This window comes from Molossus molossus, unplaced genomic scaffold (assembly GCF_014108415.1).
Source record: "Molossus molossus isolate mMolMol1 unplaced genomic scaffold, mMolMol1.p scaffold_m16_p_18, whole genome shotgun sequence".
Taxonomy (NCBI): domain Eukaryota; kingdom Metazoa; phylum Chordata; class Mammalia; order Chiroptera; family Molossidae; genus Molossus; species Molossus molossus.
This window is the reverse complement of record NW_023425353.1, coordinates 38,544,697-38,564,173: the sequence shown is the minus strand read 5'-3', so window position 1 is coordinate 38,564,173 and position 19,477 is coordinate 38,544,697. Positions and strand designations below refer to the sequence as shown.

General features: G+C 39.8%; 1 pseudogene; it reads right to left on the bottom strand.

Moving 5' to 3' along the window:
• LOC118633556 overlaps nucleotides 1-19,477 on the bottom strand; it is a 72,126-nt pseudogene that overhangs the window by 46,739 nt on the left and 5,910 nt on the right.

The following is a 19,477-nucleotide window of genomic DNA, read 5'->3' as shown; positions in this document are numbered from 1 at the left end:
TGAGAACTGTGTAAATGACATTCCAAAATAAGCAGGCCAGTTTTAAATCCTCTTCAAAGGGGTTTGTATAGAAAAACTGAAAGGACTTGATTATAAGGAACTGTGAGCATGACCTTGAGGGCAGTGTCAATGGTGTCTCCAATCTTTATGTCTTGAGACTCATGAGACAGGACAGTTCCATGTGGCAACAGGGGCAGATGGGAGACTGGGGACTGCAGGGAGGCAGTGTGGTATGGTTATGATCCCTGATCTGCCACTTAGCAACTATGTGACTGTGGCAGACACACCCTAAGGTGATTGCTACTGAGTCATACCCTTGTATAATACTCTCCCCTTAAGTGCAAGTGAAGTCTATGGTAAATATGATGGGATGTCACTCCCATGATTGCCTTCCTTAATATATGACTCTATCTTAGTATACTGGAGTGAGATATTCTCCTTCTGGTAGCCCTGTGAACTGCTTATAAAGAAGATCATGTGGCCCTGGCCAGTTTGGCTCAGCGGTTAGAGCGTCGGCCTGCGGTCCGGAGAGACCTGGGTTCGGTTCCCGCTAAGGGCACGTACTTCGGTTGCAGTTTGTCCCCAGCCGTGGTTGGTCGTGCGGGTGGCAGCCACTCGATGTGTCCCTTCACATCGATGTTTCTCTCTCTCTCTCCCTTCCTCTCTCTCCCTCCCACTCTATCTGTACAAAAAATGGAGAAATATCCTCGGGTGAGGATAAAAAATAAAAAAAAAAAGAAGAAGATCATGTGGCTGGTTTCTACAGGCAGCCTTGAGGAACGAAAGGGCCCTCAGCTCATAGCCAGTAAGAAGTCAGGCTCTCAACAACCTGAAAGAGTTGTTGGCAAGTGGATTCTTCCCCAGTCAAGCATCCAGATAAGAATCTACCTCCTGTGACACCTTAACTGCAGCCTTGTGAGACCCTTGGTATAAGTCCTAACCAAGTTGTGCCCAGATTTCTCCCATGGAAAATTTCAGGCAATAAATGTGTGTTGTTTTAAGGCACTAAATTTGTAGAACTTTGTTATGCAGCAATAGAAAGTTTATGATAATGATCTAGAACAAGTTCTCCCCCTCCCCAAGTCTGTTTCCTCATCTATAAAATGTGGATAATAATACCTACTTATAGATAGGTTTAATCATCAAATAAAATAATGGCTCTTGCTAACGTGGTAGGCGATCTACTGTATTATTAACAATCTTATTATGTTAGTGGGACATGTTCCTACTAGACACATCATATAGCTTGACAGATGTTAAAAGGAATGATCTTACTCCTGGGGTCAACCACAGAAGTGGGGCAATGGGCAAGGCATGACGGCCAACACATCCAATAGCCAATGGTCAGCAATGAAGATCTAAGAGGAGAGGACTGAGTCCTAATCAATAGGTGAATCACTGAATCTAAATTCCTAATGGGTGACACTGGAAAATCTTGATTGCTGATCATTGACAATACATTTTTATTGTTTCACAAATAAATAGGAGGCTGAAAGTCAAAGATTAGTGTGCCAGTATGGTTCCATTCTGGTGAGAACCTTCTTCTGGGTTGCAGACTGCTGTCTCCTTGTTGTGTTCTTACATGGTGGAAAGTGTATGGGAGAGCTCCCAGGATACCTTTTATAAGGGCACTAATCTCATTCATGAGACTCCACCCTCCTGAACTAATCATTTCCCAAAGGCCTTACCTCTTAATATGATCACAATGTGGGGCAGGTCAGGATTTCAGTAGTCTGCAACCCAGAAGAAGGCTCCATAACTGTGAAAAAATAAAAATGTATTGTTTATAAGCCACCCAGTCTATGGTTCTTTGTTATAGCAGCCCAACCTAAATAGAAAATGTCCCAGGCAGGAAACTCCAAATGGCCCAGGCCAGATCATCTGCTTATTCGTTGGCTACAAGAAGATAAGGAAAGAAAACTTTATTCAGCCAGCTTGGCCTCTGGAATGAGAGCATTTGACCAAGTCATCTAGTGATGTAGAAATAGGAAAGATTTGGGAGGCTGGACAGCAAGAAGAACAGCAAATATCTACTATATTGATCATCCACTAACCTGAGCCTCCTGTTTGTGAAGAACTTTTGGATCACAACATAGTCTACCAGCACTGTAACTTTCAAATCAGTTGTGTGTCAGGTAGGTGATGGGATAAACTAAGTTCTCCAAGCTCTTCCCTTTGGTCCCCTGTAGCAGACACACTGGTGCCCCTCCATACGTCCTCACATCTGTGAATGCCGGCCTGCCTTCTGACAGCCAGACCCTACAACTGTCAGAGGGCTGCCCTTGGGCCACTCGAACCCATTTTGTCTGCATTCAAGGCAGGCTCAAAGTGCCTGAGTATCCCTTAACCAACAACTTCTCAGGTGTGGATATACAAATACTCTTAGTATCCTTGACATGCATCATAATGAAGTATGCATTTTATAACATTTTCCAAAATTTCACCACAGAATTGAACTTTAGTTGCGACTATGGTAGCTGCCTTAATAGTGTACCCCTTGTAGACTCCCTTCCCTTCCTTATATTACTATACACACACACACACACACACACTGACATCCCAAATAAACTATATGTACTCAATCTTTATTTCAGCTTTGCTTCTGGGAGAAGCCCTAACAAATGTCTCTATATCAGAATGTTGGTATATTCTTTTTCAGACATAATATGAGAGAGAGAGAGAGAGAGAGAGAGAGAGAGAGGAAGGAAGGAAGGAAGGAAGGAAGGAAGGAAGGAAGGAAGGAAGGAAGGAAGGAGAAAGAAAGAAAGAGAGAAGAAAGAAAGAAAGAAAGAAAGAAAGAAAGAAAGGGAGAGAGAGAGGATAAAGGAAAGAAGAGAAAAGAAAAGAAACAAAGGAAGAAGGGAAGGGAGAAAAAAATCAGACTATAATTTTTTCAGGAGAATCAGAAGTACACAAAAAGAATGAGCCTTGGACTTCCGGAGGATGATAAGGAAAATCGCTTTGAGGCAACAGGGTAAGAGAAGAAGAGTTCCCTATACTCTGGATAAATAAGATATAAGAAGTAAAGAAAGGCTGTAAATCATTGGGTCATCAAAGCAAAAGCTATTCTGCAGGGCTCGGTGGAAAGCTATCAGAGGACAAAGAGTCAGGTCAACTCTGTGACTGAAAAAGCACAAAGCCATCAAGTCTTGAAACTGCAGGGACTCATCTTGATATTTTTGATGGCATTCAGTAGTGGCTGCTATTCTCCTCTGAGGATTGGGAGGAGGGGGCTCTTGGATGTTCTTGTACAAGGAGAAAGATAACTTGAACATATTTGTTCTCTACACTGCATCCTGAAAATTGAATTGTGATGATAAAGATCAGGCAATTGTGCTGAAGCACGGAACTCTTTATGAAATAATAGCCCAAGTGCTGAACTCTAATCTTGTTTCTCTCTTTGTTGGAAAAGGGAAGGATTTGGCTATCACCTGACTCTGTACAGGTAGAAAGATGGAGCATTAATCACTGTATGACCTGTGGTCAAAATTCTCTCTGATAAAGGGAGCCAGTGAGGCAACCATCCTAATATGGAAAGGCAAAGGTGACCATGTGTATCCAGAAGAAAGAAATTATTGGAGGGTGAAGGAGGGTAAAACTAGAAGTGACAGAGGGGTGGGGAATTGGTTGGTTGTAGACATGAAATGCAACAACAACAAAAATTGGTGGACTCTAGCTTTCACCCAAAAAGGATATAGGAAGGAAAATAAAAGCTTGGAATCAAGTTTGAGTGAGCAATTCTAAAAGCTTTTGATGCCCTGTCCTCCTGTAGACTGTAAAGTACATAAATTCTGGTAGCAGAGACATTCTGGCTAATATAGGGCATTCTGGCTAATGCATATTTATTTGTGGACATATAGCTGAGTGGTGTCATTGACATCAAGTGCAAAGAAGATTCTGGACTAGATACAAGGGCTATTGGGACTTCCCACAGTGGTTCCAGTAGCTAATACATACTGGGCTGACTACAAGTTGATTTTCCCACTGGTAATGATTTGCTTTCCTAAATGTCATAACTGACACCTTACCAGTCCCTTATTGGAGCAGAGAAAAGATAACCCATCCTGAATTTTCTCAAATGCCAAGACGTTTCTATGATAAGGGGTGTGGTCCAGCTGGCCCAAGTCAGATCAGCTCATCTATGGTGACAGGCAGTGAATATATTTTATAAAAGATTACTAATTAGCAGCAATTTTGAAAGCATGATTAATTCCCTCTCTAGGCTGGTTGCTTCTCTTTCTGAAATGTTAGGCACAATTTCTCCCAAAGTGGTTTCACATGATTCTGGATAATATATGCACAGGCATGCAAATGCAATGAAAATCACACTAGGTTATTAACAACTGTAGGCACTGGTAGGTGACAGATATGAAGGGAATGAGTTCCTGAGCATTAATAGTGCAAAAGATTCTTTACCTAATCTTTAAAAACTGAACTTTGGACTTTTTATGAGTAAAATTAAAGTCAAAATGTGTCTTCCATTTTGAACTTAATGTAGTGTTTATAAGAATGTTACAATACTCTAATTGCAATTACTCAGCAATGACTCAAAGAATTATACATAGTTGTATAATTCTGATGAATTATTTAGTTAATCAAATAATGACAACTTTGACGAGATGTCAAAATTTTCAAAATGTCAAAACTAATGAAACATTAGAGAACAGATCGAACAGATCGCAGACTGAAAAGAACTGGTGATAAGGAAGACAGAAAACCCTGAAGAAAAAGATGACGGCAAAAGAGATGAAGAGTAAACACAAATCCCTCTGAGAACTTCCGGTATTAACCAGATTGTCTCTGCTACCCAAATTTATGTACTCTGCTTTCTGCAGGATAATGACACATTAACAGCTTTTAGTCTTGCTCACCCAAACTTGATTCTAGGCAGTCTTCCTTTCTAAATGGCCATTGATTCATCAAGCCAGCCAGCAAGGAGAGTGTTTAGAGCAAATCTGCTAGCAAGATAGAGGCTTGTATAACATAATGTAACCACAAGAGTGACACCTCATTACCTTTACTCTATTCTATTGGGTAGAAGTAAATCACAGGTCTCATTTTGATTCAAGGGGAGAGGATTCTACAAGGCTATGCACACCAGGAAACTTAAATCATGTAGGGCTTTCTGCACATTAAATACTCAATATTAAGATCTTTTGAGAGGATATATATTTCTCTCAGGAGTTAAGTAGGGAGACCTCATGGCCATGGACCCCAAGCAGCAATGAATGTTTTCCTCAAATGCTCTCTTCCATCGCTGTGGTCTATATGTCCACAGTTTAACATGGAAAAGATCCGCCTTCTCAGGCATCAGCACATGTAAATGCAGCAGTAACAGCAACCAAGTCAAATCTTCTCTGGAGGGCATCTCAGCACAGCCAATCACCTCAGAGGAGGACCAAAGAGTTGTCCCTCCTCTCCGCACGTGAAAGTGCACATGTCGCAGAACGCTTTCTCCAAAAACTCAAGTCTGGTTTTATCTGGGTAGAAAACAAAACAATCACCTAACTAGAATAAATTCATCCACTGCTTGTGAGTAATATAGACTCACTGTGGCGTCAACTTCATTTGATTTTACATCGTTTTTCTCCAAAATCACATTTCTTTTTGCTCTTTTCATGGAAAATTTCCATATAAGAGCTTCACGGCAGGCGTTACTTAGATCGGCTCCAACCTTGTTTGATATCCTTGAAAAAGATCCTCGAGTGCCAAGTAAACCAACAGTCTGAAGCAGGGAAAGACTCTGGTCCCAACAACACTGAAATTGCTAATAAAAAAAAAAAAAAAATGACTTGAGTGTTTGAAAGTGCCTGAAATTTCCGGATGTCACCATTATGTGGCTGTGCTTCAGTGCTCTGAAATAATGGCCCTTTAATCTCAGGTCCACTCATCACTGTCTGAGGAGGGAAAAAAAAAAGCTGAAGACATAAAAGGCTGAGGAAAGGTGAGGGTACTGCCTCATTACCTGTAAAATATGGTTTTATTTCAAAGCTGCAATCGAATTCTTTTTTTTTTCCCTTCATGCTAAGAGTTATTTAGTCTTACGTGCTCAAACTTGGACTTTGTGGCTTAATGTGAGAAGATCTCATTTTGCTTTGAAATTCCAATTTTTGTAACACTTTTCGCCATAAATAATGGGTTTTCTCCCTCCTCCAGAAACGCACTTATTGTCTGAAATAGAGACTTAGCAGTGTCCTGATGTTCTGCAGAGGGAAATGCAGAGAGGGCAGCAGCATACAGGCCAGGACATGATATTTAAAGTCTGAATAGGAAACATCCCGGAGGCATATACTGGGTCAGACATAAGATAATTAGATATTATTGTACACACACGATTTGTATTTACTTGGCACAATTGACAACCATCTTCCAAAACAACAATAATGACAACAAAATCCACTCTCTTTTATTCTGGAACACAATATGTCTCTTTTACCATTCTATTACAAGAAATGCTACTCTCTTTTTCAAAATCTCCCTCAAATTCCCTAAAATTTTTTTCAGGTTGTATCTGTGGTCTTTACTAGCATTTAAATCCTGGCTCTGCTATAGTATACCAGCCATGAAAACCAGTGAGTCTCAGTTGCCGCATGTATAAAATGGAGCTACATAAAGCACAATCCTAGACGGTGCTTGGTCTATCCCAGGCCTCTCGTGTTCTCTTCTTTCCACATGTTATCGGCCTCAGAGACCTCATCTCCCCTGCAGCTCTATCAACCACTGCATTTAGATGATGCCCAAACTGAAACAGTCAGACTTGGTATCTCACCTAGGCACGACTCTTGCATCTTCAACTCCGCAGGGGGCATTTCTCTCTGACCGTTCATCTGCCCCTCAGAAACAATGTGTCTGAAATCAATCTTAAACTATTTTTGAAGGAAAAAAAAAAGACTCTGGAAAACATTTGGCAGTTCCTCAAAGAATTTAACCTAGAGTTACTGTCCGATCCAGCAATTCCTCTCCCTGGTATATATCCAAGAGAGTTGAAAACAAATATCCACACAAACACTTGTACATGAATGTTCATAACAGTATTATTAGTAACAGTCAAGAAATGGAAACAACCCAATGTCCATCAACTGATGAATGGATAAACAAAATGTGGTATATTCATACAAGAGAATAATTTTTGACAATAAGAAGAAATGAAGGACTGACATATGCTACAACATGAATGATCCTTGAAAACATGCTAAGTAAAAGAAGGCAGATATAATGTCCATATATTGTATGATTCCATTTATATGCAATGTCCACAATAGGTCAATCCACAGAGACAGAAAGTAGATTAGTGGTCTTCGGGGCCGAGAGGGGATGGAGGAACCAGGAGGTGACAGAAAATGGGGGCAAAGTTTCTTTTGGGGTGATGAAAATGTTCTGGAATAAGTGCTGCCAGTTGCACAGCATTGTGAATGTGCTAAAAAAAAAACACTGAAATGGATACTTTAAAAATGTTAAAATGATTTTTATTTCATGTGAGTGCTATCTCAATTTTAAAAGAAGAAAAAGAAGTAACCTCTGCAGACAGAGCAGTGACATTAATCCTGTGGAAGTGAAGGGGTTTGGGTCAGTGAGGCAGAAAGGGATCTTTGATCTCCAGCAAACCAAGGTGCTCATTAAGGGCACCAGAACATGGTCCCAGGGGAACATCACTAAGCTCACTTCCGAGCAGTGCATGGAATCTGACTCCCTGAAGCTCAACCAAATGAGTCATTTATGCAGTTTTGCTGAAATACATTCAAGCGCATACCTAAAGACCAAAAAAGACGTGAAGAGTTTTTATCAGAAATGGATGCTGGATTTTGTTGAATGCTTTTTCAGCATCTATTGATATGATCATGTGGTTTTTACCCTTCATTTTGTTTATGTGGTGTATCACACAACCCTCAGAATAGGGGTTGATGGGGGGAGGGAAGAGATAAACCACAGACCTTGTATGCATGTATGCATAACCAATGGACACGGACAACAAAGCCCGGGACGGGGTTGGGGGGATGGGGTTGGGGGGATGGGGAGGAGGGTGTCAATGGGGTAAAAAAGGAGAAACATCTGTAACAAAAACAAAATAAAAAAAAAAGAAGTACCAAAAAAAAGTGAAGATTGAAAGGTTAAAGTAGCCTAAGAAAGGACTTGAAATAGAAAAGAAGTTCCTCAGGGATACATTTATTATACTCTTTATTGCCAAGTTCAACTGGAAGGGTAATAAATCACTAGCTCTGAATCCATTTAATATTTCCAACGTACTGTCTGTTTATATCATTCTCTTTCTCCCTGCTCTTTTCCTCTTTAATCAGAAATTTGACCGGGAAGGCAAATAGGAGTTCTGGACCTGCATAACATTTTACAAGTGAAGCGAAACCCAGTCCTCATAGGGACTCAGCACGAAGTCAGGTTCCTTGAAGGTAACCTGTCAGATGCCCTGATTTAAGGCGATGAGAATATTTGGGAGAATTTTTAAAACATGCTATACCTGCCTTTATCAAAATTTTACTAATATTCTGGTTTTGGAAAAGTTCCCATGAAAAGGACTGAGGAGAAAAACATTCCCATATCGCCCCCTCATACTGTGGAACAGATCTTAATAGCCACTAAAGGAGTCCATGTGTTCCTACAGATGGCTGTTGAAAAATGAATCACGCTTATCAATCTGAGAAAACAGAAAGAAAACAACAAGGAATATAGAACTTTGTGATTTAGCCAGGTCATGTTCAGGGTCTCATGAATAGCCAAAGTCAAATAATCTGGGGCTAGTTAGCTCCTCCCAAATTCTTCTCTCCCCACCCTCAATTTTTATAACAGTCTTTCCAAAAGGGCAGCCACTACCCTCTGATTCTCTGTTTTACATCACATGATGTGAAAATGAGTAGGAAAAGCTGATGCATTCTACCTGGTTGTTTTCATTTGCTAGGGCTGCCGTAACAAAGCACACAAACTGAGCAGCTTCGATAGAAATGTGCTGTCTCACAGTTCTGAAGGTTAGAAGTCCACAGTCAAGGTGTCAGCAGAGGTGATTCCTCCTGAGGGCTGTGAGGAAAGGGTCTTTTCCAGGACTTCCTCCCTGGCTTGTCTGTGGCCATCTTCTCCCAGTGTCTCTTTGAATCATCTTTCCTCTATTGGTGTCTGTGTTTGTGTCCAAATTTCCCCCTTTTATAAGAACACTCATTATATTGGATTAGAGCAGATGCTTAATGGTCACATTTGAACTTGATTACCTCTATAAAGACCCTATCTCCAAATAAGGTCACATTCTGGGGTACTGGGGCTTGGAACTCCAACATATTCCTTGAGGGACACACAGTTCAACTCATAACACTGGTTTATGCAAATTAATGAAGAACTGAGAGGCACTTTCTCTTACTAACTAGGAAACCCTCTGTTGGAGTTGGACCTACAGGAGTTTGGTTCTGGGCCAACCAAGAAGGAGCGGGACCAGGGACTACAGGATGGTTCAAGAAGAAGAGTGCACAGCGAACAGGGACTAAAGAATATGTAGAATTCCCAAGAGTCCTGAGGATAAAGCTACCGTCTGGAGTCCAGCCAAACTAATTTACATAGGCAAAGATCAGCGTGTACGTGCCTAGCATATATCATAGATGCTCAGCAAGAATCTATTTAAGTGAAAAGAAATGCAAAATACCAAGCTGCATGCAAATGCAACATAAATGTAAGATGGGATTATATCAACTGGGAAGTCTCAATTGTAAACAACAGAAATGGACTCTGCCTGACTTAAACTGAAAACAAATTCATTAGGAGGATATTGGGATTACGAGGAAAATTTTAGAGATGAAGTTTCACTATCTCGCTTGTGGTGATAATTTTACAGGTGTACACATATGTCAAAATTTATCAATATAAATTTTGATATGTATTATATTGCATGTCAGTTGTATCTCAATAAAACTGTGTTTAAAAAAAAAATATTGCAAACTTCTATACCTAATGCTGGGAATGTAAATTGAAATGGTCACTTTGGAAAACGATTTGGCATTCTATGAAAATTGGACAAATGCAATCCTAGGACCTACCATTTTACTCCTAGGTAACCACCCAATAGAAATGCACCCAAATCTTCACCAAAAAAAAAAAAAAATGTATAAGACTGTTCATAGAAGCACTATTCATATTAATAAAAAAAAAAGTAAACTGCCCAAATGCTCACCTGGTGTGCAGAAAAGTTTTGATCTGCAAACCTGGACTACTTAAACCCTGTACATTCCCAAAGTCTTCAGGACTAGTCCTTGGCCTGACTCCTGGGAGATCTCTGAGACCTTGGAATATCCTGCCTAAAAAGAGTGTCTTTGCATTCCTAAAGCCATGGCTATGCCAGTTAGTTTAAGCCAATAAGTGATTTCTGTGAACACCTGTTTTCGTATGCCTGAGCCTTTGGGCCATGATGTTATCAGTTTGACCTATTAAGGGGTGGAGTTTGAGTAGCTGAGGTCCTTCTTGTGGGCAGATATAGTACTCATATGATTGACCTCACACAAAAAAGATAGAAAGAAAGGCCAAAATGGAAAGAACCCAAGTGTCCATCAGTAGATGAGTGAATTAAAAAGCTGTGGTACATGACACAATGGAATACTATGCAGCTGTAAGAAAGAAAGATCTCTTTTCCTTTGAGATGGCATGGAAGGACCTGGAGAGTATTATGCTAAGCGAAACAAGCCAAGCAGAGAAAGACAAATATCACATGATCTTACTTATTTGTGGCATATGATGAACTAAACAAACTGCTGAACAAAATAACCAGAGACATAGAGGTGGGGTACAGACTGAGAAGAGAGGGGGTTGGAGGGAAGAGATAAACCACAGAACTTACATGCATGTATGCATGACCAATGAATATAGACAACAAAGCTGGGGATGGGGGGGTATCAATGGGGGAAAAATGAGAAACATCTGTAACGAAAACAAATTAATAAATACAAAAAAAAAAAAAAAGAAAGAAAGGCTAAACAAACAAACCCAGGACATAGAAGCTTTCATGAGCTTCTCTGATTGGCAAGACTTTGAACACATTGTCATATACACTTGCTGGAAAAATTAAGCACCATCCATGTAACTCTACTGGGAGAGGATAACTAGAAGCTTGTGCTTCGTTTTCTCTGGACTTGGCCCTATGAACTTTTCTTCTTGTCCGGCCGCTGTGACTCAGTGGTTGAACATTGACTCATGCACCAAGAGATCACTGCTTTGATTCCCAGTCAGGACACATGCCCAGGTTGTGGGCCCAATCCCCAGTGGGGAGCATGCAGGAGGTGGCCAATCAATGTTCTCTCTCATCGATGTTTCTATCTCTCTCTCCCTCTCACTTCTTCTCTCTCTCAAATCAATAAAGAAAAAAACAATTTTAAATATAGTTATTATAACTGTATTCCATATGCTCAAAATGTTAAGTAGAGAAATGGAAAATATAGAAAATATATATGATAAAAGATCCAAATAGAACCCCTAGAGAGAAAAACTATAATGACTGAGATGAAAAATACACTGGATGGGCCGAATGACAGGTTAGCCATGGAAAATGAGTAGTGAATTGAAGACATAACAATAGAAGGTATACAAGGTAAAACACAGGAAGAAAAAGGAATTAAAAAAAAAAAAAGTGAACCAAGGTGTTGTGGGACAACTTCAAGTAGCCTAACATACATGTTATTGAAATTTCTGGAGGTGGGGGTGGGGAGGCAGAAGAAATGTCCAAACTGTGGAAACTACAAACACACAGATCTTAGCGAATGAACAAGAAGCACAAGAGGCATGAAGCAAATAACACCAAGACACATCATCCAGTTGCTCATAACCAGTGATAAAAAGAAAAGCCTTAAATCACTTGGAGTGGTAGGAGAGTGTTTCAGAGTCACCAGACAAATCTGGGACTATGTTCTGAAATCATAATTTTTTATTATCGTTGTAAAGCTATACACACTCTAGCAAGATCTGATGAAAAGGGAAAGAGCCGGGAAGCAAAGAAACAAGTTAGGAGGGTTTTACAGTAATTCAGTGAGTTCAGTGAATCTGAAATAGGGTTGTGAAGTAGAGATGAAAAATAGGAGACATTTAGGAAATAAATTGACAGTACTTGGAGACTGTGAAGGTAAAAAATAGTACTTCCAGGGAATTGGTAGATAGCGTCAAAAATTCATTGAGCAAAGGGGGAATAGAGTAATTTAATTTATTTATTTATTTATTTTTTATCCTCACCCGAGGATATTTTTCCATTTTTTTTACAGATAGAGTGTGAGGGAGAGAGAGGAAGGGAGACAGAGAGAGAAACATCGATGTGAAGGGACACAGCTACATAAAGTAAGGGGACGCAACCCAAGCTATCATTTTGAGCTACTATTTTTTTTTTTTCACAAGTCTACAGAACAGTAGCAATAACAGCACTTCTGTTGCCCTATCTGCTTCTTCAACCTTATATTCTGTTTGAGCTTGACAAACCCAGAGGGTTTTTTTTTTAATTAATTAATTTTTGTTACAGATGTTTCTCCTTTTTCCCCCACTGATTTCCCCCTCCCCCTCCCTCCCTGCCCTTTCCCCAGTTTGTTGTCCATGTCCACTGTTCATGCATACATGCATATCAGTTCTGTGGTTTATCTCTCCCCTACCACCACCCTCTTCTGGGGATTGTCAGTCTGTACCCCACTTCCACGTCTCTGGGACTACCCCATTCCTCAGACTGTTATGTTTGTTATATTCCACAAATAAGTGAGATCATATGAAACTTGTCTTTCTCTGTTTGGCTTGTTTCACTTAGGATGATACTTTCCAGGTCCTTCCATGTAGTCTCAAAGGATAAGAGATGTTTCTTTCTTACAGCTGCTTAGTACTCCATTGTGTATATGTACCACTGCTTTTTGATCCATTCATCTACTGATGGACACTTGGGCTGTTTCCAGATCTTAGCTATTGTAAATAGTGCTGCTACAAACATGGGGGTACATATATTCTTTCTGGTTGGTGTTTCAGGCTTCTTAGGGTATATTCCTAGAAGTGGGATTACTGGGTCAAATGGCAGTTCACTTTTTAATTTTTTGAGGTAACACCATATTGTTTTCCATACTGGCTGCACCAGTCTGCATTTCTACCAGCAGTGCACTAGAGTCCCCTTTTCTCCACACCCTTGCCAACACTTGTTGTTTGCTGATTTGTTGATGGCAACCATTCTGACAGGAGTTAATTGGCATCTCTCTGATGATTAGTGATGATGAGCATTTCTTCATATGTTTCTTAGCCATTTGTATGTCCTGTTTGGAGAGGGGTGTCTATTTAGTTCCTCTGCCCATTTTTAAATTGAGTTCTTTGTCTTCCTTTTGTGGAGTTGTATGAGCACTCTATATGTATTGGAAATTAACCCCTTATCTGATATATCATTGGCAATTATGCTCTCCCATACAGTGAGTAGCCTTTCCGTTTTGATGATTGTATCTTTCGCTGTGCAGAAGCTTTTGAGTTTGATGTAGTCCCATGTGTTCATTTTCTCCTTTGTTTCTATTGCCTTAGGTGATGTGTCAGTAAAAATTCTGCTGCGTATGATGTCTGACATTTTGTTGCCACAGTCTCTTCTAGGATTTTTATGGATTCATGAGTCACATTTAAGTCTTTTATCCATTTTGAGTTTATTCTCATGTAGGGTGTAAGTTGATGGTCTAGTTTCATTTTTCTGCAAGTAGCTGTCCAATTTTTCCAGCACCATTTATTAAAGAGGCTGTCCTTACTCCACTGTGTGCTCTTGCCACCTTTGTCAAATATTAATTGAGCATATTGCCTTGGGTCCATTTCTGGGTTTTCTGTTCTGTTTCACTGGTCTATATGCCTGTTCTTGTGCCAGTACCAGGCTGTTTTGATTACAGAGGCTTTGTAGTATAACCTGAAATCTGGTACTGTGATCCCTCCAACTTTGTTCTTCCTTTTCAAGATTGCTGTGGCTATTCGAGGTCTTTTTTGGTTCCATATGAACTTTTGAAATAACTGTTCTAATTCTGTGAAGTATGCCGTTGGTATTTTGATGGGGATTGCGTTGAATCTATAGATTGCTTTGGGTAATATGGACATTTTAATGATGTTAATTCTCCCCATCCATGAACAGGGTATGTGCTTCCACTTTTTTATATCTTCCTCTATTTCTTTTTTCAATGACCTGTAGTTTTCTGTGAATAGGTTCTTTATTTCTTTGGTTAAGTTTATTCCTAGGTATCTTAATTTTTTTGCCGCAATGGGATTGTTTTCTTAGTTTCTCTTTCTGTGAGTTCATCATTGGTGTATAAGAATGCCATCGATTTCTTGACGTTAATTTTGTATCCTGCTACTTTGCCAAATTCATTTATTAAGTCTAGTAAACTTTTGATAGAGTCTTTGGGGTTTTCTATGTATAGTATCATGACATCTGCAAATAATGACAATTTCACTTCCTCCTTTCCAATTTGGATCCCTTTTATTTTTTCTTCCTGTCTGATTGCTGTGGCTAAGACTTCCAGTACTATGTTAAATAGGAGTGGCGAAAGTGGGCATCCTTGCCTTGTTTCTGTTCTTAAGGGAAATGCTTTTAGTTTTTGCCCATTGAGTATGATGTTGGCTATAGGTCTTTCATATATGGCCTTTATTATGTCTAGATATGATCCCTCTATTCCCGCACTGCTGAGCATTTTTATCAGAAATGGATGCTGGATTTTGTCGAAGGCTTTTTCGGCATCTATTGATATGATCATGTGGTTTTCATTCTTCATTTTATTTATGTGGTGTATCACATTTATTGATTTGTGAATATTGTATCAGCCTTGCATCCCTGGGATGAATCCCACTTGGTCATGGTGGATAATTTTTTTGGTGTATTGCTGGATCCGATTTGCTAGTATTTTGTTCAGGATTTTAGCATCTATGTTCATCAGGGATATTGGCCTGTAGTTTTCTTCAGAGTTTTTTTTGTTGTTGTTGTTATTAATCCTCATCCAAGGATATTTTTCCATTGATTTTTAGAGAGAGTGGAGAGGAGGGAGGGAGAGAGAGAACCCATTGGGGCCAGGAATCAAACCTGAAACTCAGGTATGTGCCCCTGACTGGGAATTGAACCTGCTACCCTTTGGTCCAAAGGCCAATGCTCTAACCACTGAGACAAACTGGCCAGGGCAATGCTAGAGTTTAAAACATTGCTTTCATCATGGAGCATCTCAGAATCATAGGATGTCATATCTAGACAGACAGGACCTTGGAGCAAAATAAACCACAAAGAACTAAAAGGAAATTTGTAGCAATAAAAATTTTATAACTATAAACAAAGGCCTCTGAAAACTAATATTAAGGAAGGAAAGAGATTGTTGGTCTAGTTCTAGGAAATAACTAAAAAATAAATAAAAATTTTTAACAAAGCAACTGTGGATTAATGTGAAAATTACATTTTAATACTGAAAACAAAAAGTAAAGGAGACTTTATTCATTTGATGAAATTTTTTACGTCACTAAAGAACAGAGATCTTTCATCTAGGAAACTCAAGCATTTTAAAATAAATTCTGTGTAGGCAACATTGTTTAAAACTTTATAGAGATGTGAATCCTCACATATAGGAAAAAGAAAACAATCTGGGTACAAAGAAATATTGTTCTAATTATACTTATTGAAGCCAAAAATGTGCTAAGATCTTCAAAGGCCTACCCTCTATTTCCATCCTAAGTCAATTTGACCCATTGTTATGGACTGAACGTTTGTGTTCCCCCAAAATCCATATGCTGAAGCCCTACCTTCGAGAAGGGGCCTTTAAGGAAGTATTAAAGTTCAGTGAGGTCATAAGGGTAGGGCCTTATCCAATAGGATTAGTGTCTTTTTAAGAAGAGACATGAGAGGACTCAATCTCTCTCACCCCCTTTCTGTCTTTGTGCGTATCCAACCAAGAAAAGGTCAAGTAAGGACATTGTGAGAAGGTGCTGTCTACAAGGCAGGAAGAGAGTCCTTACCAGAAACCAATTTTTCTGGCACCTTAATCTTGGATTTTCAGCCTCCAGAACTGTGAAAAAATAAATTTCTGTTGTTGAAGCCGCTTAGTCTGTGGTATTTTGTTATAGCACCCAAGCTGACTAAGATACCTACCAAATCATATTCATGGTATCCAGTACACTGCTCATAGGTGAATCACCACATACATTTTCCAGTGACAATTGAGAAGTAGCATTTGTTGACTGTCTATGTGCTAGTCTTTCACAAAGTTGATTTATTAATGATTTTTACATGAAAAATGTTATGGCATTAGATTGACACACTGAGAAATGGTAACATCAAATAATAGCTGTAATGAAGCTTGATTTGAGCCCAAGAGTAATGAGACTGAGGGTGCACAGGAAGGAAAAGGTGACTGTCATTACTATTTGGAAGCGCAGCCTCTACGTGTTTTGGGGATGGGAGGCCCCTATCCACATATCTGTTAATGTCAACCACAGTAATCCAAACCTGAAACAGCTCACTTGTCACAGGATGTTAAATAGAAAGTATAAGCCTTGGCTCAGCAATTAGAGCATCAGCCCTCGGACCGAAGGGTCTTGCTTTTGATTCCCAGTCAAAGGCACACACCAGGGTTACAGATTTGATTCCCAGGCCCAGTTGGGGTCATGGCAGGAAGCAACAAATTGATGTGTCTCTTTCACATTGATGTTTCTCTCTCTCTCGTTCTCCCTCCCTCCCTCCCTTCAACTCTATCTCAAGAAGATAAATAAATAAATAAAAAGAATGACAACATAAAAGTTGATTTCTATGCCTTTCAGCTTATTTTATAAGCACATATATTAGGTACCTACTGTGCACCAGGCCTTCTGCTTGGAGATGGAGGGGGATACAAAATAGCTATAGAGACAGTACTTTCTAATGGTTAAGAGTTTGGGATTTGGAGTTAAATAGAACTGGGTTGAAACTGTAAGTAGCCAATTTACATGCTATGTGTTCTCAGGCACGGAACTTAAATTTCATTGAGCCTTATTCCTACTCTACAGGCTACTTATAAGATGCTGCAGGTGAAACTCACAGAAGTGTTTGAGCCATCGTAAGTCATTAACATTCTGCTGTTAATAATGTCAAATATAAATAATTAATTAATAATTTTTAAAAAGTAATTATTTGAGTCCTCTGGGCTTGTGATCTAATTTCAAGCTAGAAGTTGACACCTCTTTATAAAGGCAATATTGTTATCATAGAGGTTCAACTAGAATACAATGGGAGATATTTGTTTCTAGGAGAAAGAAGAGATTAGAAAAAGTTTTACAAAGAATCTAACACCTGAACTATTAAGAAAAGTTAATTTCTAAATAGCAGATTGTCTTCTAAGTACTCCTAAAAGTTTGTAGCTGTGATAATAACACAGGAATAAAAAATTTCTTTTTTTTTTTGGTTAATCCACACCTGAGGATATTTTTTCCATTGACTTTTAGAAAGAGTAGAAGAGAGGGAGGGGGGAGGAAAGGGAGACAGAGAGAGAGAGAGAAATAGAAACATCGATGTGAGAGAGACACATCAATTGGTTGCCTCCTGCATGCACCCTAACTAGGGCCGGGATTGAACCTGCAACCCAAGTATGTGCCCTTGACCAGGAATCAAACCCATGGCCCTTTAGTGCACCAGCCAATGCTCTAACCACTGATCCACACTGGCCAGTTCATGAATGAAAAAATTATTAAAACAGATCCAAGTTGTTATGGGCTTTATTGTGTCCCCCCTTCTCCTCCAAATTCATAGGTTGAAGTCCTAACACATTCCTCAGAATGTATTTGGAGATTAGGTCTTTAAATAGGTAGTTAAGCTATAATGAGATCATAGGGCAGGCCCTCATCCAATATGACTGGTATTCTTATAAAAGATCATGTGAGAAAACCCACGTCAAGACACAGGGAAAAGATGGCTACCTACTAGCTAAAGAGAGGCCTCAAAATAAATCAACCATGGTGACACCTTGATCCCATACTTCTAGCTCCCAAAACTGTGAGAAAATACTTTTCTGTTGTTTAAGACACCCAGTCTGTGATAGTTGGTTATGGCAGCCCTAGCAAACTAACACACAAGTATATACTAGAACTGGATGTTTGATAAATGTGGATTTATAATTTTGTGGAGAAAGAATAAAAGAGGTTAGGAAATTCACCTACCACATACCATATATTTTAAAAAATGTAAATTGTATTAAATATCTAAATGTAAAAAATAAAGCACACTAGCCCCGGCCAGTTTTGCTCAGTGGTTAGAGTGTTGGCCTGCAGACCAGAGAGTCCTGAGTTCGGTTCCTGCTAAGGGCATGTACCTTGGTTGCAGTTTGTCCCCGGCCCCAGTTGGGGTTGTGTGGGTGGCAACCAGTCGATGTGTCTCTCTCACATTGATGTCTCTCTCTCTCTTCCCCCCTCTCTCCCTCCCGCTCTATCTGAAGATAGATGCAAAAAATGTCCTTGGGTGAGGATATAAATAAATAAATAAATAAAGCACACTAGAAAATATATAGAAATATTTTTATAACTTCAGGGCTAGGGAAGTCTTTCTAAGCAAGTCAGAAAACCCAGAAGCCAACACAGTGATAGACTGTAAGTGCATTACAGGGTGGTGGGAGGCCTGGGGTGGAGAGGATAACTTTAAGCCATGAATGAACAACCTTCAGGGAAAGAGAAAGCTCTAAAAACTGCCAGCCCCGGAGAGAACACAACCATCTTACAGCAGCACCAGCCAAGGAAGAACTTTCTACCCCCACTCCCTTTCCTCCTGTCCCTCAAGTTAGCAAGCTAGGGAGGAGGAGGAATGCCAGACTGGGAAAGAGAGCAAGAGGACCACTCCTCTCTCTTCGACTGAGGTGGTCAGCGCTGAGCAACTCTCAGCTCGAGGGAAGGGAGAAGACTTATGGGTACGTCAGGGTGAGCACTTATTTTTTTTTCTCAGACTAGGCAATATCATATTGAGACTGTGTTGATGACTTAAAGTTACTGCAAAGTTACTTTGAACAACTAAAAATGTCATGGGAACTGCCCAAAAGTTTACTCCTGTATAGAGGAAGGTGCACAGGGCAGACACACACACTCCACAGGGCACACTTAAAGAAATAGAAGGGGTCAAAACTAATGCTTCTTTTTATATCACCCTATGAGTTCTCTGTGCTCAAGAAACCAGTTATACCAGAAAGGACTCAGCTAGTGAGAAAAAAATCAGGAGGAAACTATTCTAGATAGAACAGTATGGAAACCTTCTCTAAGGAGCTATTATTTAAGCTGAGACCTAAAGAATGAAAAAGGAGGCAGCCACACACAGGGAGGAATGATCTTCATTTCTGTGTCCTCTCAAATAACAATCAATGTATTCTTAGGGAGAGGGGGGAGGACACAAACCCAAAGAACCAAATGAACAGGAGCAAAGATAAACAATCTTCTTTTGCAAGGAAATGTCAATCCCCTCCTTAAGGGATCTGGTCCAAATGCTTCTTAAAGATTTGCAACCAACCTTCCCATTTCCAACCCCCACTTC